At 35.1% G+C, this 27053-nt stretch overlaps 1 pseudogene across 1 annotated transcript; it reads left to right on the forward strand.

Moving 5' to 3' along the window:
* LOC306883610 (N(4)-(beta-N-acetylglucosaminyl)-L-asparaginase-like) lies at nt 1-26712 on the forward strand (annotated as a pseudogene). Its single transcript has 8 exons — nt 1-137; nt 23835-23947; nt 24432-24544; nt 25468-25579; nt 25854-25929; nt 26121-26228; nt 26360-26497; nt 26612-26712. The product of its transcript is annotated as a N(4)-(beta-N-acetylglucosaminyl)-L-asparaginase-like (transcript).
* Nucleotides 26713-27053: the final 341 nt, after the last annotated feature.

Below are 27053 nucleotides of genomic sequence, written 5' to 3' on the forward strand. Positions count from 1 at the left end.
ATGAAGTCCAGCGAGAACAGAATCGAGAGTTCGAGTCCAGAGGTTTTGGACTCAGCAGGGGGAGCGGCAGTGCTCTCCTCACCCTCCTCCTGCGTCCCAGCCTCAGACCTCATGCTGAGATGGAGTTATCTCTCAAGGCAAGCTGTTCCACTCACCAGAGCTTTGTATCCAAGCCTCCACACCAAACATCTAACTCTCTCCCAACAGGAAGTGCCATTATCTGCATGAAAGCCAGCTTGATCAGTTCTCTGCTTTGCAACTGAAGGACAACAACAGAAAAGTGATACGCTTCTATCTGCAGAGGTGCCGAGCTAGTCCAAAATGTATCAGTTTATCCTCATTATGTAAGTATGTCATTCTTCACCATGTCAATGAAACTTTTTGCTCAAAGATGTTATTAAGAATTATATACTCGTAATTTTGAAATATACCTTGTTGAAGGACATTTCATGTGATTGCAATGTGCATCATATAAACAATATACTAATATTTGGCATTGACTGAAATTTGGCTTTAAAATATGCTTTGCTTCTTATTGGCAGTAAACATGCCACAATAACATTTTTGTCACCAATTCAGATGTCAAACAGCATTACAAATTATAATTTATAAGAAGCATTGTAAACAGTGGTTGCTCCCATCAAGTTGTAATTCTTCAACAGATTTTCTGCAAACATTGCTATGAATACGGTCTGCCCAAATCCTCGAAACACAATTTCTGGGACAGTACTAAATGTCTCTTTTTCCAGCTAATCCATCACTTTACCACTGCTGGACTCATTTGTACCCTCTAGTGGGGATGAGTAACAGTGTAATTTCTCATATTAGATGAGGGCACATCTGTCTGTTTGAAAACAAACGATTTGGACATGGAATCTGAGGGTGGTACATGCACATACAGTATTCAAACAAAAAACAATTTCCATTGATCGCAATATAAGGGTTATCTTCTAGACATACAGTAGCTGTTTTTTGATATAGCTGAGAAAAATGCTAGATGCTTGTGGGCCTCTAATAAAAATGTTTAGACAGGGAAATCGGTTAGGATATACATAACAATCTCCCTTTTTCTGTTGTAACAAAGGCGGTGTACGAGATACTGAGATTAAGTTTACTGAATGACTATTCACTGATCCAAAATACTATTTTAAATCCCAAAATTGCCCACCTTTATAAGCATTCAATCAAAATATATGCATCATCACATTTGGCTCTGAATAGTAGCGTTATCAACATCCTGCCTGAATCCATGTGAATGGATGGCTACCAGTCAAATTAACTGAACTTGACAATGAATCTTACTATGTATGTCACCTTCCATTTCAATGTACAACAGTATCTGAGGCGGTAAATAGCGAAGCGATTGTAAGGGCAAGGAGTTACGGTGCATGAGGGAAAATGAGGAACTGCACTCTGTTTCGGGTTACTCTCAGAGGAGGAATATACCAAATTTAACTGCTAAAAGGGAAGAGCTTATTTTACTCTCGCTTTAGCTGTGGTTGCTGTCATTGTATTTCAAGCCTAATCAGATCACATTAGACCAGATCCAAATTTAACCTCTGCAATTTATGTTGTTTTTTTCATGATTTGAAAATAAGTCTTTTAAACTCACCAAGGCTCCATTTATTTGATCCTACAGTAAAAAAAAAAAAAGAGCAATATTGTGAAATGTTTTGATAAATTTTAAAATGTAATTTATTCCTGTGATGGCAAATATTTAGCAGCGATTAGTGTCACACGATTCTTCACAACTCATTATAATATTCTGCTTTGCAGCTCAAGAAACATTTCTTAGTATTATTAATGTTGAAAACAGGTTTGTGATTTTTTTTCCAGGTTATTTGGTAAATATAAAGATTAAAAGAACATAATTTATTTGAAATAGAATCTTTGGTAACATTATAAATGTCATAACTGTCACCCAGGTGAAAAAAAAGTGCACTTCCATAATGTACTTAAAGTGCTCTATTTTCACGCACTAATTTTATACTTAATATACTAAAAAGTATTCTTTAGTACTTCTTAAGATAATCTTAAGAACATTTAAGTGTACTCAGCTGTGCTATTTTGAGACACCATGAAAATGAACTAAAATGAGATTTTAACATATGTTATTTAAAAAAAACTGTAAAGGTTATTTTTATTACTTCCTTCTAATTACTGTATTTAAATAAATCTGTATTTAAAAAAAAAAATACTTTCCACTTGTAGTATCTTTCATACACTATCATACATAGTGGTAATTATTTTATTTATTTATTTATTTATTTAACACAGAGATACTATGTTAAAGGAACATTTCAGTTCATATTCATGGTGTCTCAAAATAGCACAGCACGTTTTTTCACCTGGGCACTTTTGATCAATTTAGTGTGCCTTTGCAGAATAAAAGTATTAATTTCACTGATCCCAAACTTTTGAGAGTAGAACAAGCAGGTGAATGCATGGATTGATGGGAATAAAGTTGTGTATATGCATGTACTTCCCCTGCTTGTTATTGTAGTTTTGATCATCTTTTACATCAAATAACAACAGTTCTGCCACTACCTTTGATAGCATTTGAACATTCACTTCACAACCATAAAAAGTGAGACAAAAGCCATTGTTTGATAAGCAGAATGGTGGTCTATTTAAAGATCACAAAAGTAAGGGAAAAAACTATTTGAATAGGTGACACACAGGCATATTCAGTGGCACATCAGTGAACAATTTACATGTTTGAAAATACTGATGCATTTTATAGTGACCTTGAAGTGCCATTTCACAGAATCAGTTTCCTAATTAAGTCTGATGTCTCTAGATGACTTCCAAAGACTCACCATGGCACAGAGTAACCTTCCAAATATAGTGCGGTTAACAAGAGGAATTGCTTCATCTGAGGTGACAGTGTTTCCAGAAACTTGGCCACTGATGAGCTACTTACTGTTGAGGCTTATTCTGTTCACTGTGAAACTGTATATTTTAATTAGATGAAGCTGCAAGTCTATTAAACGTCCAAGTTTGGGGAATTCGAAGAATTATCCCCAAACCTATGGATTAAGACTGCTAAATTTAATTATACTATAGAGAAAAGTCACCATATGTCAAAACTTCTTAATGTACAATCACCCAGCATCATTCAACCAGGACACTCGTAAGAATAGCTTGCAGGAATAAAAGCAGAGAATGCCTGTGTCTATGCCACGATCTCCAAGCATGAATCTGAAAGCCATGGAGATGAATGACCAGTCAATAGTGATCTCCATAATCGTTAGTCCTCTGGTGATTCATCAAGCCAATGACACTCGTGTCCCTAATACCACATTTATGCAGGTTTGAGCAGAAGAGATTGCGTGCTGTGATTTTCTCCAAAATGATTGATTATATCAGCCTCTTTTGCCCAGTGTGTGTATGTGTGCGTAGATGAGTAACTGAATGAATGAGTGGGTAAGTGAGTGAGTGAGTGAGTGAATGAATAAGAGATCTAGTGTGTGAAAGAGCAAGAGAAACTGAGACGCAAACCAGACAGAAAAGATTTTGAGAGTAAGTGTGAGTGAATAATCTATCTCTTTGCCTAAATCACTAAAGGGAAATCATATTTTCACACATGTGCACTGCGCATATGCTGGCTGTATGCTGTGCAATTTTGCAAAGATTTTTTGGCCGTCAGAGATTAATTTCAGGAATTTTTGGTTGGAGTCTTGCAGTGTGGCTACTCAATGACTGTCTAATGGAGAGCCAAGAGCAGCACAGCGATTGATAATATATGTGCATCTGTATGTAGAGAAAAAGAGAGCGAGTGAGAGAGAGGGATAAAAAAGTTCAGCTATAGAGGATATCTCATTATTTGTTCCCTTAACACTTTAATAATGCACAAATTACCTAAAATTACCAAATTTTTAAATTAGTACTGTTATATGATTAATCGCATCCAAATAAAAGTTTTTGTTTACATAATATATGTATGTGTACTCTGTTTATTTATTATGTATATATAAATACACACACATACTGTATATGTTTAGAAAATATTTACATTTTATATATTTACACTATTATATTTTACATTATATATAAATATTTATAATATATAAACAAGATATTTTTCTTAAATATATACATGCATGAGTTTGTATTTATATATACATAATAAATATACACACTCATATATTATGTAAACATTTTATTTTGGATGCGATTAATCGTGATTAATCGTTTGACAGCTCTACTTAAAATATATATAAATATATTATATAAAGTTTGAGGGTTGGTAAAAATTTTAATGATTTTGAAATTGTCTTACGTTAACAGTATATGATCAAAATACAGTTAAGAAAGCAATACAATATTTTTTTTTTTTCACAATTTAAAATAACTGTTCAAATGTCATTTATTTCCGTGATGGCAAAGCTCCATTTTCAGCAGCCATTATTCTAGTCTTTAGTGTCACATGATCTTTCTGAAATCATTCTGATATACTGATTTGGTGTTCGAGAAACTTAGAGAAATGATCAGTGTTGAAAAGAGTTGCGCTGCTTATTACTTTTGTGGAAACCATAATACATTTTAAGGATTCGTTGATTAATAGAATTTTAAAATGAACAAACATATATATTTTGTATTAATTTTTTCAATTCAAAAAGGGGATGGGGTGGAATGTACTGACCTATATGAGGGGGAAAACATCTATACAACTATCATAAACATTAGGGGAAAAAATGACAGTTGATGTCACACCGTATACCTCGGCTTTAACTCAAGATCTTACTAGGCTGAGACCATACAATCTGACAAGCATCAACTGTAAAGGTCAGATAAAACGCACAGTAAACCCCTGGCTTTGGTCTGTAAAATCTAACAAAACAAAACAACTACTACCGAATTAAGCGAATCCATGCTGATGACTACAGCAGTCCTTACACGTTCAATCAAGCATCAGATCTGTTCAGTGCAATGAGACACTAACCATCAATGGCAAAAGAGTGACAGAACGACCCATCTACAGTGTGTCATTCAATTACTCCTGATATGTTTAATTAAAGAACAAGTCAGGCTCATTCCACTGCCGTCTCTCTGATCATGTAATCCTTCTTTAAACAGAGCTTGATCAATACTTAATACAGGCTTGGGATAATACTGTAGACTAGGGAAACAAAGCAGAGAGAGAGCTAGCATAACCTGGGTATTTGTTTTCCGACTGTATAAATACACATATCAGACTTCTACTCCATGTCTGTGTTATTTTGATAAATGAAGTGTACATATGAGGATTCAACAGGCACTTTCATTTAATTGAGTGGGGAATTATAACAATTCCGTATTGAATTCCCCTCCTTTGAAACGTGCACACATAGAGCTCCAGGTGTGTCTCTCACATCCAGTGACAGCAGGACAAGTGCGATATAGATTCTCATCTTGAAAATACAAGACAAGCTGCCAATACGGGAGCTACCTGTGGATGTCTGATGCCTCTGTGCATGTGCGTACTTATATGTGTCAGTCTGAGGGAAGGCTTTCTCTTCCGCTTCCATACAATCCATTATCCCCCATCATCCTCCAGCAGTGGAAAACTAACAACCATGTCGCTTAAATATTCTCAAGATGGCCGTTCAGTCTGAGGCAAAAGTGAAGTTTGCAATTAAGGAAATAATTATGTCCATATCTGCTTTTCGATGTGAGGACAGGGGCCTTCTAGAGCCCTGTGATAGAGCGATACTGAGGACCTTAACAGCGGGGAGTTGATTTAATTGAGTCCAAATTACACTCTCATGGCAGTGGCACTTTCCTCTGAGCTGTAATGGCTCACTGTGCGGTTGTCAGGGCTGCACGCTACATTTTAGCTTTTAAAGGCTGGTTGTAATATCTGCAGACTTAAGGTAGAGTAGAGCTCTTCCTTCTAAATAATGTAAGAACCATTTTAATTTGTATTAGTTTGGTGCTGTAGCATTAAACCCTCTTTGAATTTTTTATTACCGACTGTAAACTGATGGCGATGATTTTGGAGTCTTACTATTCGTTCAATTCATTCTCAGAATAGCATTCATAACTCATTTCTCACGCAAGCTGACACATTCTTGTATAGGCAGTTATCACAGACCAAAAGCTGACGAATGAGTAAACTGCTAAGGTTCTATTGGTATTCAAGTATACCAAGCATTCTTATGCAAATATTGGAAAATTATATTTAAAATAATGTTAATGTACTAATCCAACAGTATATAATCTACTAGATATATAATTTTTCAGCAATGACACAATAAATGAATCAAAAGTGACAGAAATATTTCAAATACATGCTGTTCTTTTTAACTTTCTATTCATCAAATAGAAATCAATAAATACAAATGTACAGTTTCCACAAAATATTAAACACCACAACTGTTTTAACATTGATAATAATAATAAATGAGCACCAAATCAGAATGATTTCAGAAGGATCATGTGACATTAAAGACTGGAATAACGGCTACTGAAAATTTAGCTTTACCAGCACAGGAATACATGATATTTTACAATATATTTTAATAGAAGACAGTATATAAAAAACTGTTTTTAAAATTTTAAAATGCAATAGAGATTTCACTGTATTACTCTTTTTACTGTGTTTTAATCAAATAAATGCACCCTTTGTGAGCATAAGAGACTAGTTTCAAAAACATTTGTGGTCAAATCAAGACTTCAAATCAACTACAATTTTATATAACATAATATAAACTGTAATAACATTTTACAATATTACTACTTTTTGCTGTATTTTGATCGAATAATCAAACACACACACACACACACACATATGATTTGCGCATAAACTACATCGAAAATACATTGAGTAAATTCCTACAGTGTATGCACATCAAACAAAACCAAAAAACTATTGTGACTGTTTTTGATAATGGTCATTCTGAAATGAGTCAGAGACTGTCACCAGAACAGTCTGATACTATTACATCTAGGCTAACCCCTAGCAAACATGAAGTTAGTGAGAGTTTTGTGTTATGGCTGTGCTCTATACCACAAATAATTGAAATACATTTAATAAAAGAGTCACAGTGGCTTCCATTTCCATTTTTTTCCTGATTTCCCTGGAAGTGATTATTTTGTTCTTTCCAAAACATGGGTTGAAAAAGCTGCTTTGTTCTCAAATTGCTTTTGCAATATTATTATCTTTTGCATAAGTTAAACTCACAGCTTGGACAGTAGCATAGCTAATGGCTTCAGTGTGGACTCAATTATTATGTAGCTGTCTATAGTGTAGTGAACGGTGAGGAAGATTTAAGTGTGGTTCAGTTAAGACTTCCTGCTGGGCACAACCTTAATGATTAACTGGCTGATTGTATCTCTCTCTTTTGGTTTCTCCCTCTGTCATTTTCTCCTTTTTTTCTGACCAAGCAACTGTGAGTCACAGTAGCTGGCACCCACCATCCACACCCCCAACATTATAATTCCCTCTGCAGTGTCTAAGGAGATACACACACCATCTATCACAATACTTGCATTCTCCCTGCATAGATTCATTCTCAGCCCAATTAAACTCGCTCTTTTCCTCCTCCTTTTGTGAATAATTAGGCTTTCATCTCACATGGATGCATCGTCAAGATTCTGCTCTTTCTTCGAGCAAGGCAACATCAAAAATAAATGAATAAAAAAACTAGAGTGTCTTCTGCCTTCTTTCATTTCTGTTTCTTGAAGCCAAGTCAATTATTGAAATTGTTACAACTGAACTGGCTGGTAAAAAAAAAGAAAAAAGAAGAGTGTATATTTTTATATAGATTCCAGAAAATGAGAATCAGCATAACTGATTATTACAGTTCAGAATCAAGTCATACTGTATAGATGCACGGATGATTGCTTGCAAGATTGGATTTAAAAATTTTGTTCAACTGAGATTTTGAGGCCACTTTTGCACCATTACCTGATTTGCATAGTTCCTTTAGTGAACCACACACTAAATCACCACAAACAGTGTGTGCAAATAAACTCTAACAGTGCACACAGAGTTCACAAAATTCATTCTTAGAGAATCCTCTCCATCCCTGTCTTTTCTGCCTAAAGGGGTAGTTCACCCAAAAAGTTTAATTCATTATTCAAAAATAAAGTCATCACTCACCCTCATCTCATTCCAAACCTGTATGACTTACTTTCTTCTGCAGAAAACAAAAGCTTATTTTAAAAATGTTTCAGTGAAAGTCAATGCTGTTTGGGCTCTTTCATTCTTCAAAATATCTTCTTTCGAGCCTGCAGAGGACAGAAAGTCTTAAAAATAGGTTTGCAAGGACATAAAGTTGTGAGTAAATTATTTAATTTTTGTATGAACTATCCCTTCAAGGTGACTAAAAAGTACTGATATATTAAAAATATCAAACACTAATTTGAACTAAAATGACAACAACTAAAAATCAAGATGTAAACTAGATTCCTATAAAATATTATTATATATTATATATAATCAAATTTATATTTTTCCCTCTAAACAATTGTTTTTAAGTAGTTCTTGAAAATTCTGAAATCACAAAATAAATTAATTTTATTATATTAATACTACCACTGTCTGTTAATAACACAGTTTCAAAACAAGTGGCTTTAATTCAAATTAAAATATATATATCCACCCCCCTGAATAACGGTTGTTAAGTAGTTCTTGAAACTTCAGAAATCACAATATGAATCATCGTTAATTACTTTAATATATTAATACTCACAGAGTATGTTAATAAAAAATTAGACAATAATTACAGTTAGAAATGGGAGGGAGGGAGCTTTTGAATATTGTGTTGGACAATGGGGCATTCAAGTCAAAAAGGTTGAGAGCCACTATCTGTATAGAATCATAGACACCTCACAAATGTAAAAGGAATGTGCATTTGCATTGTCAAATCATCATATTATATGATTTGACAATGCATCCATCTAGCGAAAGAGGAGGGGGACAAATGCCAAATTATAAAGCCATTACTTTAATGCAGAGCAGACACTAGTGCAAGGCACCTGGAAAACAACCTTAGGGATCAATACTCCACACACATTTCATTACATAAGTGAGATTCAGATTCATCTTTGCCTGCCCCGTTCTCCCCTTGCCAATAATTTTCCCAGTACGGAAATTAAATTGGTTTAGTAATGATTACCTGACTCAGGTAAAACTAATAGTCCTGTGGCTTATTAACAAATGCAGTGACAAGGGCATGACGAGGGGTATTCAGTAGCTGTTAGCTTTTAGCACACTGCATAAGAATCACATCTCTAGCCTCAGGCTGCATAGAAACTGCAGATCAAATGCCATGCAAAACATTCATTCTTCATCATGAACACAAGTACAAAAAATTGGACAGAACAGAAAAACACAAACTTCCTTTTGTGTTTCATGCCTTGTTAGATAGCCTCTGCTAGCGCAGACAGTTTAAGGAGGAGGAGACGGACCACTCAAGGAAAAATAAATGGGAGAAATCAAAACGCTTAATACAGTGGCTGTAGAAATGTAACATGCACCTTGTTAATGTCAGTCCTCTGTCTGTGTATCATGTGTTCCCGCCTCATGTTTCCATATTTGGTTTGTTTCCTGTCCTTGTTATATGTAATCATTAGTTAATTCTTGTCCAGCTGTGTTTGTCTCGTTATCTATGATTTACCTGTGTGTTTATAGTCCTGTCTGTTGAGTTAGGCCCAGTCCACACGAAGACGGGTTTACGGGTTACGCATACATTTTTTACCGTATAGGCGCTTCGTCCACACGAAACCGGCGTTTTCGAAGAGTGAAACCGATCATTTTTGAAACCGGGTCCCAGGGTGGATAAATTTGAAAACGCCGGTTTCATGTTTTCGTGTGGATGGCGAATCCGTATATTTTCTGAAACGATGATGTCATCAGCCCACGTCTCGCCCCTAATCAGACACCGCTACGTCACATAACAGCGACAACAACAACAACAATGTCAGACTACGTGCCTGTGTTTGTGCTCATTAGTTTTATTAAAGCAAAATCTTCTGCTTTGTGTGTTAGTTTATATTCAGCACGCAAGGTTTACGCACATGGTCCAAGTCTTCTTCTCTGTTTTTTTGTGTATCTCTGTGGCAGAATTACAGCGCCACATATTGGTCTGGCATGTGTACTACATCGTTTTCAGTCGGTTTCAGTGATTCCGTGTGGACGCAGATATTTCCTGAGACGACTCTGTGTTTACGGAATTTGAGGCAAAAAAAAAGATTGGATACGGAGAAACCTGTCTTCGTGTGGACGTAGCCTTAGTTGCCGTCTGGTCTACTCGTTACTCCCCGGTGTTTGATGTCTGCCTTGCCTTGCCCTGATGTCTTCTTTAAAGACATATTTGAGTTTACATCCTCGTCTGTGTGTTTCCGTGTTCCTCCTCGTGTGTGCACCGTGACAGATAACAGTAGCCTACTTTAGAATGTGTATTTAGATTGCTGGAAGCTCACCTTAATGTTTTAGCATTTTTACTGCTGAAGAAGCAAAATGTAGCATACTACTGTTGTCAGATTTTGTTTCTGGTATGGCACATGAAACATAATCTTGCCAAACAGTTTTCCATTCAAGTAGACACTATACTAGCTGCCTGGAGGCGTTAACAAGACGAACTGCTGAGTGAACTTGGCTTAAAGGGAGTTTGTTACTTGTGGGTATGTATTTACCTGCATCTCTTTGTGTATTACACAAATCACAGCGTTAAATGTTTGAAATGTCACCTAAAGAATTTTTTTTTTTACATATTATATAAAATAAACTTAAATTCAGAATTCATAGGTCTATAATCTTTTTATTTTTAACAAGAAAAGCAGTTTGTTTAAAGGTTTTGAAAAAATGGATGGATTTTATATAATATATAAAATGAACTGAAATGAATTCAAATAAAAATTCTATAAGCTTTTCATTTTGAACTAGAAAAACAAAGTTTGAAAGTTTAAAGGACTTGAAAACATGGATGGATGGACGGATAGATGGATGCGCAGATGGATGGATGGACGGATAGATGGACTTATGGATGGATGGATTGACAGATTGGTGGATGGATAGATTTACGGACGGATGGATTGACGGACTGATGGATGGATTTATGGATGGATGGACAGACGGATGGACAGATGGATGGATAGATGGATGCTTGAACATAGCATATTTTTTTCTGTTCAAAACAAACCTTAAAATGCCTTGTTTCTCATCCGCTTACAGTATCCAAACATACTGTAAGTGTCAAATAAGCCACATAAGACAATGCTGACTTGTTTCAGAGTACTATGACATATGTTGTGTCATACAAGGTTCTCCTAAATCACTTCAAAAACTATAGCTGGAGCATCTGCAGCCTTAGAGAGAGCAGCACAGTCTCTGAACAATTCAGGATTGGCTTCCAGAATCAGACAGAGAAGACCACAAAGCATCCTAGAGGCATTACTAAAGTATGGAACAGATGTCAGCTACTTTGAACAAACGAACAGCATGCTGAATCAAACACCAAATGCTTTTTATGAACCAATGAAACATAAGCCAATCTATTTATTAAACCATAAGGCAACTAGTTACAGAGGTATAAAGCCAGTCAATGCATATGGCCATTTGAAATGTTTTGCAACTATAGTCAAAATTACAACATTTTTGTCGCAAACAGGTTCCCCCCTATGGCGACTGAAGTTTTCTGCAAAAGTCTGGTAAATTCTAAACAGATTGACTTGACAGATGGTTTCAGAGAATCGGAAAGAAAGTAAAATTGGTAGATTTCAATGGAAGCACAAAGGCCATGCAACACATTTTCTTTGTACAGATATAGGCTACCTCATACCCAGTGGGGTGAAAAATCTGCTGTCATCACATATGTATTCACATCGTTCTGAAAATTACACCTTTGGCAATATTTCTTTAAAGACATTGATCACAAAATAACATGTTGATATCTTAACACAGCAAATCCTCTTTGATGGACAAAACTGTCCCTTATCTACCTGCGTGCACAGTTGTTTTACCCTATTTAAGCGTGTCCATCATAAATTTTGCATGCCTCAACTTAATGCTAATTAATCACCTTGAGAATATGACGGGAAGAGGGAACATATTTGTTGCACAGCAGGAAACGTTTTTTTTCCAGGGTGCGTGATTGTCTTCACCCGTCTAATGGCAGCATTTGTGCTGTTAATAGACAACAACAAATGAGTTCCCATATATAGTTGTCCTGTTATATATTTCCAGCTTGATTTCACCACACTTACGAGTCTATTTATACACTACTGTTCAAAAGCTTGGGGTCAGTAATTTTTTTGTATTTAGTCGGTATCCATTGTATTGCTCAAAAGTGAAAATAAAGACACTTATTATGTCACAAAAGATTTCTATGTAAAATAAATGTTGTTCATTTGAGTTTTCAAAAAAATATTAAGCAGCACAAGTTGTTTTCATCATTGATAATGTTTCTTGAGCATCAAATCAGCATATTAGAATGATTTTTGAAGGATCATGTGACACTGAAGACTGGAGAAATGGCTGCTAAAACATTTAATGGCTGCTAAAAATTCAGCTTTGCCATCACAGAATAAATTACATTTTAAATATATATTAAAATAGAAATGACTGCTTTAAAATAAATGCAGTCTTGGTCTTTGTGAGCATAGGAAATGCTTTTCAGCAATATAAAAAAATCAAGATGGAAACTACAATTCTATAATATAATATAATTCCAGTGTGACTACATCTCATTTTAGAACTCAATTTTATCTTTATCCATTCATGTATGGAGCTACGTGTTCTGACTATGATTGGCTACTATATGACAGCAAAGAGCTTTTGTGTTTCAGAGTTCACCTTGCTGAGGTTACAGTTTGATTTACATTGTAGCTTTAGATGAGGAATGTTCAAAGTCAGCGGTGCTCAAAGACACCGCAGATCTCACAGGCCCCCCGCTGCTCACACACAAATGAGAAAATTTCACCTGCATTCATGCTACAAGTCTAATCGCTACTCTTCCAACGACGGAAACCTTATCCAGAGACAATCTGTACCATATCAAAGACAAAAGCTGTCTGTCATATAAACTCGTTCTGTTGTTCACTCTTGATGAACCTGCTACAAATATTAAAAGAGTGAGGGAGAGGAAGGAGACGGGGATGAGGCGAGATTAAAGTTGTTATGACCTTTCACTTGTGTGTGCGCGTGTATGTGTCACCCATTTCAAATATAAAGATGGTATGTGTAATTTGTTTGATGTTATAATGCTTGTCCTATCTCAGCGATTCAAAGACAACAGTAAGCAAGCCATTTGTTGGCTGATCTCCTTAAAAAAAATACTGAAAACATTTCTCAAAACATTTTTCAGTTTGATAGAGTCCCAGCCCAGGAGGTCAAGGTTTTACTTTTAAGCCGTACACTGTAAAAAAAAAAAAAAAAAAAGTTGAGCCAACTTAAAATTTTAAGACAACCAGCTTCAGCAGATTTTTGAGTTTTCTCAACTTGTTGTTTTAAGTTTAGACAGCAAAAAGTTGAGAATCTCCTACAAAAATAAGTTGAGAGAACTCAAATTATTAAAAATCACTAAAATTTTAAGTTGGTTTAAGTTTTTTACAGTGTAACATTCATTATTACAGCATGTTTCTCCATCAAAAGTACATTTACACTACTGCTCAAAAATATTAGGGTCAGCAAGTTGTTTTATTCAGCAAGGATATTTTAAATTGATCAAACTGACAAACTGTAAATACCTTTTAAGCTTCAAAATTATTTCACTTAAATGCTGTTCGTCTGAACTATCTATTCCTCAAAAAAATTACATTTTAAAATATATTCAAATAGAAAGTTATTCATCTAATAACATTTCAAAATATTACAGGTTTTCCTTTATTTTTGATTAAATAAATGTAGCCTTGTAAACAAAAGAGACTTCATTCAAAAACATTTAAAATATCAGGTGCAGTACTGTGGGCCTCCTTGTCTGATATAGCAACCAATAGTGTGAGCTTGGGGCGGGATTATCTGATTATCCAACCAATGGAAGACGAGGGGTGTACCGGGAAACCTGTTCGAAAACAATTATTTTTTTACAATATTTTTGGTGATGTTAACATTGCAAAAATTCCATGTTTTACGTATAAAGCAAGCAATTATGACATTGCAAAACCAATTAAATAAATTTAACCAATTAAATCTTTGTGACCTAAACAGTTGCGTACACCGATATGTAATTCAGTCAGTGAAGTGTTTAGACCTTCAGGATGACAAAAAACAAAAGAGAATAGAAAAGCACTGATGGACTGTAAAAAGCATTCAAGAGCTTCTTCAATGATTTATTTCTAAAAAAAAAAAACAACATTGATCAATGCAGCAATATGCAGCAAGTATCAGCTGTTGTGTGATTGAAATTCTCGTCAGACACACCAAGACTGTCTTCACTGAACCCCCCACAGCTTGAAAGGTTCACTGTAAAATGTGATATTGGACTATAAGCCCAAAGGGAAAATACTGAATGGACGAAAAATGAATACCTCTCTGCGGAGAGCCATTTTAATATCAGACACCCTTGGGGTTTCACCATCAACTATTATTAACTAAATCTTCTTTAACTAATTAAAGATATGAGGATGAGCTTTTCATGATGAAATGAACACCCACCAGAAGCACAATTCTCACAGATGGCTTTTGACCATCCCATGCAGTACGCAACACCGTCATCGCATGGGATTTTGCCATTTATTTCTGCCTCTGAGCTATAATGATCTGAACAGTGTTCATATCACAGTGGGGTGCAGAAAAACACTGCTATTTTGGTTGAGTAAGGGAGGCTTGTTCTTAGAGATGGAGAAGCATTAAATTGCACTGCACAAGAGATGCCAGCTTGGCAAAATTCACAAGAGGACTGAGAGGATGTGGCCAGCGAGCCACAGATGCATATAATCCTGTTGATTTCTAGGCAGCACCTCACTCACTAAATGCTAATGTGATATGCAGCACCTAGAACGGGGAGTCGTGGCCTAATGGTTAGAGTCGTGGCCTAATGGTTAGAGAGTCGGACTCGTAATCGAAAGGTTGCGAGTTCGAGCCCCCGGCTGGCAGGAATTGTAGGTGGGGGGAGGGAATATCCAGCGCTCTCTCCACCCTCAATACCACGACTGAGGTGCCCTTGAGCAAGGCACCGAACCCCCAACTGCTCCCCGGGCGCTGCAGCATGGCTGCCCACTGCTCCGGGTGTGTGTTCACGGTGTGTGTGTGTGTGTGTGCATTTGTTCACTACTCTGTGTGTGTGCACTTGGATGGGTTAAACGCAGAGCACCATTTTCGAGTATGGGTAACCATACTTGACAATACGTCACGACTTTGACTTTGACTAGAACGAGTCATGACGATAATGTTTTGTAAGGTGACTACAGAGCTTCATTTAGCCAAATCAGTTCGGCTGAGGAAAACAAAAAAAGGAAAGATTGTAAAATAAAAGACAAAGAATTATAGGTTAATCCTTGAAGTAATGGTTTTCATTTTAATTTTATTTATCAAGAAGGTCCCATTGGGATATACCATCCCTTCTTAAAGGTAGTCCTGGTCTCCCAAAAATGAAATAGGCCTAATATGTGACCCTGGACCACAAAACCAGTCATAAGGGTAAATTTTTCAAATTGAGATTTATACATCATCTGAAAGCTGAATAAATAAGCTTTCCATTAATGTATGGTGTGTTAGGATAGGACAATATTTGGTCGAGATACGACTATTTGAATATTTGGAATCTGAGGGTGCAAACAAATAAAATTATTGAGAAAATCGTCTTTAAAGTTGTCCAAATTAAGTTCTTAGCTATGCATATTACTAATCAAAAATTAAGTTTTGATATATTTACGGTAGGAAATCTACAAAATGTCTTCATGGAACATGATCTTTACTTAATATCCTAATGATTTTTGGCATTAAAGAAAAATCGATAATTTTGACCCATACAATGTATTATTGACTAATGCTACAAATATATTACTTATGACTGGTCTTGTGGTGCAGGGTCACATATGTTTGTAATAAACAAATTCATAATTTAGATGTTTTGAACTTCAAAGCCATGCTTCTGGCTAAATCACTAGTCCTCTATCCATAATACTGTTTTCTCCAGTGAAAAAGTTCATTCTGACAGCACTCATTCACTGCAGAGGATCTATTGATGAGAAAAAGTTTTCATGCTGAATTTCTCCAAATCGGTTCTGATGAAGAAACAAACTCATCTACATCTTAGATGGTCTGAGGGTAACTACATTTTCAGCAAATGTTCATGTATGGTGGAGATATTACAAAAACGGTGCTACATTTATAATTTTTTTTTTCCAATTAGGCCTATTTTAGAATTAAATGAATGTTTCCCCCTTGATTTTCAAGGCCAACAACTGCAGTCTAAAAGTAAAATATCACACAGCAAATCCCAAATAAACCACGAAACACGTGTCTTTGATTTAATTTGGCATTGTAATGCAACTCGTTACTCATTTTAAATGGCAAGTAGCCCCTAGAAATAAGACAACAAGAGAATGACAAGAATAACACAGCTTTTTAAAGCCCCTGGAGGATTATTTGTACGATATCTAACCTTAACCTCAGATACAACATATTACGGCCCTTATAACACCAGCCTTATCTGCACTGAGCAGACAGAAGGTGAAAGAGAGTGTAGCAGCGGGGAATAAGTCAACCATTCAAGTACGATCACAAACACCGCAGGCACTTGTGTTTTCTTCTGTTTGAGATAGATTACACCTTAAAATATACAAACACCACTGCAGTAGATTACTTACAAATACAAATGATCCTGTTTGCCTGCAATATATAGTTCAAAGGAAGCAATGAACAAACAGTGTGGACCCCTCTCTATTATTTACAGCATTATTTCATTTTTAACTCCCTGCCAAAGTAATGTAATCCTAATGCAATCCTGAAGCACTGATTAGACCAATTATGTTTATTTCAGGTTCCACTGTGACTCTACAGCCCCATCAACTGGTCAAAGAAAAGACTAGCGAGGTACAAGAACAGTTCATTTTTATCCAGCTCATATTAGACCAAGTAAAATGATCTGGCCATTAAAAAGTATAATAATAATAATACATTTATTTAATTATTATAAAAATATAACTAAACAAAAATAATGAATAAAATGTATTTTTTGCATCCTTTAGCAATAGCACACAAACATAATAGGGCATATGATTTTCCCCAGAGATACTGATCAACAATAAATAAGATTGTTAAATAAGATTTTTTTAAAACCTGTTCTAACCAAGTAACATTTCCTTCTAATGGACTAGTATTTCAGATATTTCTAACAGATGCTTTCAAGACACTGATGTTTCATCTTTATTCCCTCTTGCAATTTTGACAAAACCTCATCCATGTCAACCAGCTAGATAACATCAGTTTAGCGACATATGAACATCTGCAGATTTTGATCAAATACAACTTTAAAAGTTTATAGAAAACTGTTAAGCAGATTGTTAGAACACAAGGCCATACTGGAATCCTTACATATTTCAGCTCACAATAAAGAACTGAAAATAACAGGATTATAGGATTATAATTGATAATGTAAGTGATTTATTTACATTGGTAAACTAACAGCTTTGAGTCTTTCTGTCTACATGTTAAACATGAGAAGTAAAAAGTTATGATTAAGTGTTATTATAATTGTTTTTATTTTGTAAAATGTCTAATCAGAATTGTTTTCTGGGTATCAAGGTAAATACAGCATATACCAAAAAATAAAGTTACTTGGTGCCTAAAATGATCTTCTACATAGTTGAACAAGCATTATTAGGACTTTCTCTCCGTATAGGCTATTAAATCGAATAAGGACATCAAACATTCTTTTCTTCTCTACCTGATAAGTGTCTTTTAGAAACATGCTTCAGGGAAAGGTTTAATGCAGCTGTTCTGTTGACATTCACAATGTTCTGAGCTGGAAAGACAGAGACAATAATGAGAAAAAACATCAATCTTTCTTTACACTCTTGGATTTTGATTGAAGGGCTCAGAGTAAGACTACACAACAAAAGAAATACTGCATGTAAATTAAACTTAAAGGAATAGTTCACCCAAAAATTGAAATGTACTCACCCCAAGCCATCCAAGATGTAGAAGAGTTTGTTTTGTCATCAAACAGATCACTTGCTCACCAATGAATCCTCTGCAGTGAATGGGTGCCATCAGAATGATAAAAACATTACAATATATCACAAGTAATCCACACGACTCTAGTGCACCAGTTAATGTCTTATGAAGTGAAAAGATGTGCGTTTCTAAGAAAGAAGAGTCTTCTGTCCATAACATAGTTTTCTCCAGTGAAAAATCCATCTTGTCGAATCAGGATAGAAATATGCAAAGATCAAGCACGAAGCGTTATTTTGGCTAGAAACAACAGTTTGAAGTTAAAAATGTCTTTAAAATGGGTTTGTTTCTTACAACATTTAAAAAACTTTAGGAATATGATTCAACTGTGGCTTCAGACAGAGAAAGATCTTTTGTTAAAAAAGAAAAGAAAATTATGTTTATCCTGAGATGTTTATCCAGTGTGAGATTTATTTTCTCAGAGAAGACAGCCTATTTTGTATGGATGCTCAAATTCAATCAACCCATCTCCAGCCTCTGTGCTAGGCCCTGAAAGTCTTTCTTTTTCTTGCTTATGCAGCAGAGATGGATGCATGCTGGTAAACTCATACCCATAATTCTGGTAGCTCAAGTTTTGCCAGAGGCATTCATTCCACATTAATGGTATTGCTGGGAGTTGGGCAGGAATGAACATAGATATAGAGCTGAAAAATGAAGCTGCTCCATGGTTGGCTTCCTGTTCAAAGCAGAAATCACAGTCCCTGACTGGACAGCTGACACGGACAAGGCAGGGTGGCTATATATGTGGCATAACTGGTGCAATCGCTTCAGTGACTGACCTTTAGGTCCTCTAAGAGACTTGAACTGCCTCAAGGTTAGACGATCATCACTGGATGAATTTAAAGCTGCTGCAGGCAGACTGCAACTGTGTGCTCATACTGCACACCTGTGGGAAAATACAAGAGCATCGTTTCTCATGAATAAATTGTTTTGTTTGTCTTTACACTATTATGTTTGTCCATTTTTTCTTTTTATCCAGCATATGTTGGATTATAAGCTTTCCTTTTTCCATTTTATTTTATAATAGTTAATTTTTTGCAAGTTTCAGAACTTCTTAAAATTTCTGATGTTATCCACATCTCCCAGTGGTGAACACTGGTTTAGAATCATGGCATGATCTGAATAAAAATTAATACAAATTTGATCTCTCACATTTCTATAGAAACATAGTTTGAAGGGATACAGTACATAGATATATATGTATAAACTTATATTCCATTTCCTTCAGGATTATTTACTTGAAAAATACTACATTTAAGACCTTTAATGTGATCTCCATGTAATACCCAAGTAACATAATCTAATTTCAACTGTACTGTAGAGTCTCCTTTGAAATGTACAGGATTTGCTTAATTTAGTGCTGACAGCCATGGTAAATGTTTGCATAAAGACATTGTATATATTGATGTCAAAATGGGTTTAAATGCATGCTTTTTCCCTGTAAAGCATATTTAATCTCACATTATGCTACATGTTTGTTGTTAAACATCCTAGAATTAGTCATGTTGACACCTATTTTGTGTCATTTCATGTTCAAGGCATTGCTTTGAATGTTTCTGGCTTGAAAAATTATTCTGACTCTTTAAAATATTCCAAAACATTCTGAATGTCATGCATACAGTATATCTTCCGCAAAGCAATTTGAATATAATTTTCATAATGTCTGTGTGTACGAATGCATGTATGATTTTATATATATACGATTATCTACTAGTTTACTTTTGTTTAGTACAAGAATAACAACACAAAAATTCTCCATGAAAGTAGGTCACAATCTGTTCAATAATTTTTTTCTGTTCAATAAGTGACATTATGTGACCTTAGCCTTCAAAATCCCACTTTTAAGCATATATTTAATTGCTATCTGGCCTAAAAATAGACAAATACACGCCACAAGCTACCTGCAAAATTTTTATAATTAACATTGTTATTAGCATATGATTGGCATTATTTTAAAAGTCCCTTATATAGACACATTTTGTGTGAGGGCAGTACAGTTCCCAAACCTTCGTTCATCAACATTTGGGATCCTCTGATGACAGATCTGTCATTGCTAAATGTTTATTCCAATGCCAAATATTGAAATTTGATTGAAATTTTCCCCATTCATCAGGTGACTACTGTGTTAGTTAGTGCCACCTCACCTGGAGTTTTACTCAGCGTGAGTTTTGACCGACTCCAATCTTTTAAATCACTTTAAAAAGAACTTTTCATGAAATTCACATTTATTTTCAAAGTATGGCACATTAATAAACACATTCTGCCATCTGTTTGACTTTTTGTTTAAAAACATACGGAAGCACATCTTAGTAGCAACTTGTATGTAATAACCTGATTTCAATGCAAGTTATCCAATCCAATGCACTTGCAGTCTTATTGCATTTTGCTAAGATTTCAGAGCAAGCTTTGCCTGCTATTGATATTGATAATGAAAGCTAAAACTATTAAAACTGTTTCTGTTAACTGGAGGCTGAGATAAAATAAAATGTAAATACTGGGGGGAAAAATAGCTTAAATATAAATGAAAGACGACAAAAGCAAACAAAGACTATACAAAAATGAAAACAAGGTGTTTTCTCACATTCATCTTTAGAATGTACTGTACAAACCAATGGCTGAACCATTCTTAATGGCAGTGGGTTTCTGAATGCATTCTCAAAACGGTCTCCAGTGTGTCAAGGGACATTCCCATTGCTAACATAAATCTTCTTTTGACTGAATGTCCAAACTCCAAACATAATAGATGGTAACCATGTTTATAATGTTGTAGGACCTTGCTTTCTTATAGACGGGTCTTTTTTTACTTGTTTGTTTGGTATACTAGTAACTCTACATACATTACATTATTAACATAAAGAAATTGCTGTTAGGCTCTGTATTACACTCCTAGAAATTCTGCTTATGTCACTTAAATTAGTAGTGTTAGATCTGGCCCTGCTCTCTGTGTATTTAATAACTCTTTCTATTGGGCTTTCAGAGCTGTCCTCCTCTAAGCTCCAGCACAGTCCTCTGTTCCATACAGATTCTTTCATAAGACATTATTATATGAGGGCAAATCCATGAATAAAATATGCTATACTGTATACTCCTTCTATGAATAATGTAACAGTAAATTCAATATCTTTGCATTCTTTCTCTGGTTAGAGCAACACTTTGTCAAAACCTGTACTGTATGTACTATTGCTGTCATGTTTAGCCTATAAGAGGGCAGGACACATAATTGTTCCCCTTTTCATCCTATTTTTGGGAGAGTTTCTGTGCTGGGGTTCCTACAGGATTTACTGTAAGATATTCTATGCTTAACCAGGTGACTAAATCCCATGTGATGAACAATGTGGGGCTCACTATATAAGAAGAGCTTTTAAATAGCCAATGCTCTTAAGCTACTGTACATTACAGCTTTGTTTCTAGCTAGGTAGCTGCTGTATAGAACGCAACAGTGCCCGCCCACTTTTTCACTTTTTTTTTTTTTTTTTTGACTCTATAATGTAATTTACAGTGTTCTTTTGGAATTACTTGCTGTTTCGATTCCTTTGCAGAAATATGGAGAAAATTAATGGAATTTTTACTTCCAGAAACTGACTATTGCGCTCATGGGAAGGATTTCTCATAAATAATATTAATAATATATATATATATATATATATATATATATATAATTATTATTATTTATGCAACATTTTTATACATATGTTAACATATTATTAACATATATTGCAACATATTTCCATTTTTTGTGTGTGTGTGTGTGTGTGTGCATGTTTATGTGGTTTATGAGGACACAAATTTGTATAATGACATGGGTATGACAGAGGTATTACAATATGAAGGTGGTTTATGAGGACACTGCCTATGTCCCCATAATTCAAAAGGCTTAAAAAAAACATACTAAATGGTGTTTTTTTGAAAATCTAAAAATGCACAAAGTCTCCTGTGAGGGCTAAGTTTAGGTGTAGGGTTGGTGTAGGGCAATAGCACACACAGTTTGTTCAGTATAAAAACCGTTATGCGTATGGAGAGTCCCCATAAACCACAAAAACCAACATGTGTGTGTGTGTGTGTAAATGTGTCCTAAACACAAACAGTGAAATAACACACACACACACACACACACACACACACACACACACACACACACACCCACACAATGGAAATATGTTGCAAAGTGTTGCTTACCTTGATTTTGAGTCTTTATATTTTTCTTTACACATCAACTCGACCCCTAGGACATTACATTTGAAAACTCAGATCGAATTCAAACCCATTTATTTTCTCAAAATATAACTATTTGTGACTACGCGGTCCCTTTAAATAATCATTAACATAATTCCATCACATGACAAAACACGGTGCATGACACAGCACGTGACCAGGATGTTCTGATCTTTTACAGTCTGATAATATACTTTGAAAGACTTGTAGGATATATCCACTGAGTATTGAATATGATTCAAAGAGTATTTGTCATCATTAGTTTGCTTCCTCTAAATCAAGCTGCGCTGCCCTTGGTGATCAACACTTGGCAGATTAACCATGACTTTACCGTGAATGAGCTCTGAGGAATGACAAGACTACATTTGTGTGGTTTCTGTCTCTAGCCTGAGTTTTCTCATGTTATTTGTATGTTAAGTTATTTTTTCTGTCACACTAATTTTTGCTATGTCCAATTTTTATTTGTCAACTACCATTCACTCAATAATATGAATCACTTTACATCAGTCAAAAGTCAAGTTGTACTACTTTAATATATTGCATTACACAAGAATGTATTTCGGCATAGATTAACACAATTTAAAAAATAAAAAATAAATGTTTAAATAACATAAAACACACATGCACACATTGTGACAGTTTTAGCAGATCATTAATTTAAAACGTATGTCAGAGCATAAATCACCATTAATATTCCATTACTATTTAAAACATGCAAATAATTAAACCAAAATATAACTGCTTGAACCCAGCAAGGCTATTATGGATAAATAAATCTAAAACGTCACTTTTACATTTACATTTAACTTGATGTACTAAAATAAGTAAAACTGAAAAAATAAATAAATAATAAAAATTAATAATGAAGCAAGACAAGAACACTTTAGATTAGGATGCATATTCAATGTTAACTAAGAGTCTTCCCTCAATAAACTCTTAATTTGCTGCTTATTGATAGTAAGGTAGTTAAACATAAAACCAAAATATTAACAAAACTACAATCATATCTCAGTGATACTAAAATAACACCGGAACCCAGTATATCACTGAAATTATTAATAAAAATTGCATGCCAAAATCTGGAACTAAATATTCAGTTTGGCCTTTTTGTTTTTGCTATTAGCCTGTATATTGCATTATTACTTTATCAAAAAAAAATTGCAGTAAAATAAATAAATGATGAAAATACCATAAAAATCATCCTAGAAAATTTGAATGTAGACAAAAACGTTTTGCAAATATTATTTGGAATATTAACTAAAAGTGGTTTAAGCACAGTAGGTTCTTGTCTAGTAAGGCCTCACGGGGCTTTTTACAATAGATACCCTGATTTGAGTGATATTTCTAATCAAGGTCTAGGAAAAGTAAAAGTCTTATAATTAAATGAGACTCATTTTATTATTCTTCCATTTTATACATTCAAGCACTATCTTATATTGTAAAAGACCTCTCTGTTCCCTCTAAAACCAATATGCTAAATATCAGCTGTGCTTTTGTTTGCTGTTTGTCCTGTGTTTAGAGACACAATGGAAGTAGGGGCAGTGGCAAACCTACGCAGGGTCAAAAATGCTGTGGGTGTCGCCTGAGCAGTGATGGAACACACTGAGCACACCTTTATAGTGGGCGAATCAGGTAGGATCTGTACACGCAATAACCACTTCATATCTAATCAACCAATCATGTGGCTGTAGTGGTCAAAAGGTTCCGATAGGGGAAGAAATGTGATCACAGATGGAGTGATTTGAGTATTAAAAAGGCCTCTTCAACTATTTATTTCTCAAAATGATGTGCAGACAGACACTGAAGGCCTGGACAGATTTGATATCAGCTTGAAGTATACAGCACTTTACATTTTGTAATTCTATTTATAACATGCTGTTCTATTAATTCCATCTGCTCTCCTAATTAAAAGGAATTATAGAGTACTAACACAGCTTTCTTTCTCTGTGCGTTGCTGCTTAACATCCACATTACAATAAAAAAGGCTGAGTCAGCCTCCTGCTGCTCCGTTTTTTTGCTCTTTCCTGTATCTAATGTTTATTTCAAATCGGATCTACTATGTGATTCCGTTTGTTCAAATCACCGTTGCTATATAAAAGTTTCTGTCTTAATGCAGCCACAATCTTTGCTGAAAACATGGGCTTCATGTCGGAGTACTTGTCAACTAACAAATCAACAGATATTTTCTCCCAGTGGTTGCAGCAGAATTGTCAACCCAACTATAGAAAGGTGAGTCCCCAAAAACCAGGAACCTCGGTGTATTCATCACTCCAGGGTTTACCTTTAAAGTTCTTAAGCACCTCTGGCAACTTCAAACATTGGTTTAGAACAGGCATCCTCAAATCTGGCCCACTCCTGCAGAGTTTAGCTCTAACCCTAATCAAACACACCTGAGCATGCTAATCAGAGTCATCATGATCAAGATCATTAGAAAATCACAGGTAGGTGAGTTTGATCAGGGTTGGAGCTGAGCTCTGCGGCAGATTGGACCTCCAGGGAAAGATCTGAGGAACCCTGGTTTAGAAGATGATCTGTGGCAGATAAAACGTTTCAGTATACTTCAAATGTACCAAACACCATAAAAGATTTTTCTTTTAGATATAAATAAATAAAGTTTCAGTCAGTGTTACGGTTAGAATCAGAATTCTTTGTGCATTCCGAATCTTATTAAGTGTACAGTGAGAAACAGAGAGTCATGTTTACCTCAATTCATGCAGACTTTGCTGAGAAGTTATGGAAGGATATCATTGTAATCACTGACAAAAAATATGCACCGTGAAACACAATGAATAATACATAGTGAGATTTATGAAGAATACAGTGGTTGATACCAACATTCTGCTATTGGCACAATCAAAGCCCTATGGAAATATCCGAAACAATGCTCTGAATACATTATTTATTTTTTTGTTCCCATTCTCAGATTAAACTGTAAGCGTTGTAGGCCGAGTTAATCAAAACTTTAAAAACTCCCCAGAAAACTTTTAAGATGGATAAAGCAAAGCAGAGAGCAACATAAAAAATACAAAGCCTTGCTATGTAATTTTAATTTTAAAGTTGTAAAAAAACAACTTTGTTCTGTGTCCCAGATCAAAGCGTAAATGAAAGCATAAGTTATTAATAAGTGTTTATTTAGTATTTTTATTTTACAGAATGTTTTTCCAGACCCTTCCAAATCATGTGGGCCATACAAGCCCAAAGCCAAGCTGTGGAAGCCAAAGAATTTGAAAGGAAATTTTGACCCCACTTCTCATGACACAATTGGTAACTGTTGAGTCTTATGACATATTTAAAACAATTATAACCTGACCAGACAAAATGATCAGTCTTTAGTCTGTAAATGCAAATGCATTTTTCTGAATGCAGGCATGGTCTTGTCCACAGAGTACCAAATTCCATAGTTTTAATTTGCATCACGAAAATGAACCATGATATATGGACCGAATGCCTTGAGGACATATTTGAAAACCATTGCTTGATTCAAGTCATTGATGCATATGATCTTAGCGTTACATTCTTATCCATAAATTCTCATTAGGAATGATTGCGATTGGTGAGAATGGACAGGTGGCTGCTGCAACGTCCACCAATGGAGCAACACATAAGATACCAGGGTGAGTATGACAGCCCGTCAGTATAGTATGTCCAACTGTCCCGTTGAAGCCAGAATGCATGAGTGTTTAAAACTGAAGAAAAACAGAACCTCAAGAACCTTGTTCACTGAGATTTAGCTTTACTGACAGAAATGGGTTTCCAGTCCCCTGTCAATAAAGCTTTAGTGAAGTATATGCATGCTGATCTGTAGCCGTGTAGGTGATTCACCAGTGGCTGGAGCCGGGGCTTATGCCGACAGCACAGTGGGGGGAGCCACCGCCACAGGGGATGGAGACATCATGATGCGTTTCCTTCCTAGGTAGTCACCTGTCTTGAGAGATTGCTTTATATGAACTGCCTTGATAAATTAAATGTGTGATTCTAATGAACCTTCTAATTGAAGGCTTTTATTGATTTTTATATATGTATACTTTTTTTTTTTTTCCAAAGTTTTCTAGCTGTTGATTTAATGAGAAATGGAGCCCAACCCGCTGTTGCCTGTAAGACGGCTATCTCCAAAATCGAGAAGTTCTAAAGTCCCCAATTTCTTTGGAGCAATTATTTGTGCCAATACTACTGGTGGATATGGTGAGAAAATGCTAATATCTAATGTTTGTTTCTTAAAACATTTTGCGCACTCATTCTGAATATTAATAATTATAATAATAATGGAATTTATTGTCAAAACTCTTTTGTCCAAAGGTGCTGCTTGTAACAAGCGTCCTGGATTTAGCCAGTTCCCCTTCATGGTGGTTAACCCACAGACAAACCAATCTCAGTTCCAGATGGTGGACTGCTTTTGAATTACACGCATTTTGTTTTATCTTTACATATTTTTAAATGTTTGTTAATGAATTATTGATATATGCCTTGTGATCAATGTTCACTTTGCACTACTTTTAAAAAATAAACTTAATATCATTTTAAAAAAATCTATTGTAAGATGTTTGAAAGACATTGAGCTCTGAGGTGTTTATAACTTGTTTCCACTGAAACCAAAGGAAAAGATGGAAATTGGAAATGTTTTATTTCAAAATATATATATTTACTTTTACCTTAAAGAAGCACACACGTTTTCATCATCTCAACATTAAAAAGCAAGCATTGCTTCAAAAGAATTTAAAGGTTGTCATGTCCAACTCAT

The sequence above is a fragment of the Barbus barbus genome, assembly GCF_936440315.1.
Source record: "Barbus barbus genome assembly, chromosome: 17".
Lineage (NCBI taxonomy): Eukaryota > Metazoa > Chordata > Actinopteri > Cypriniformes > Cyprinidae > Barbus > Barbus barbus.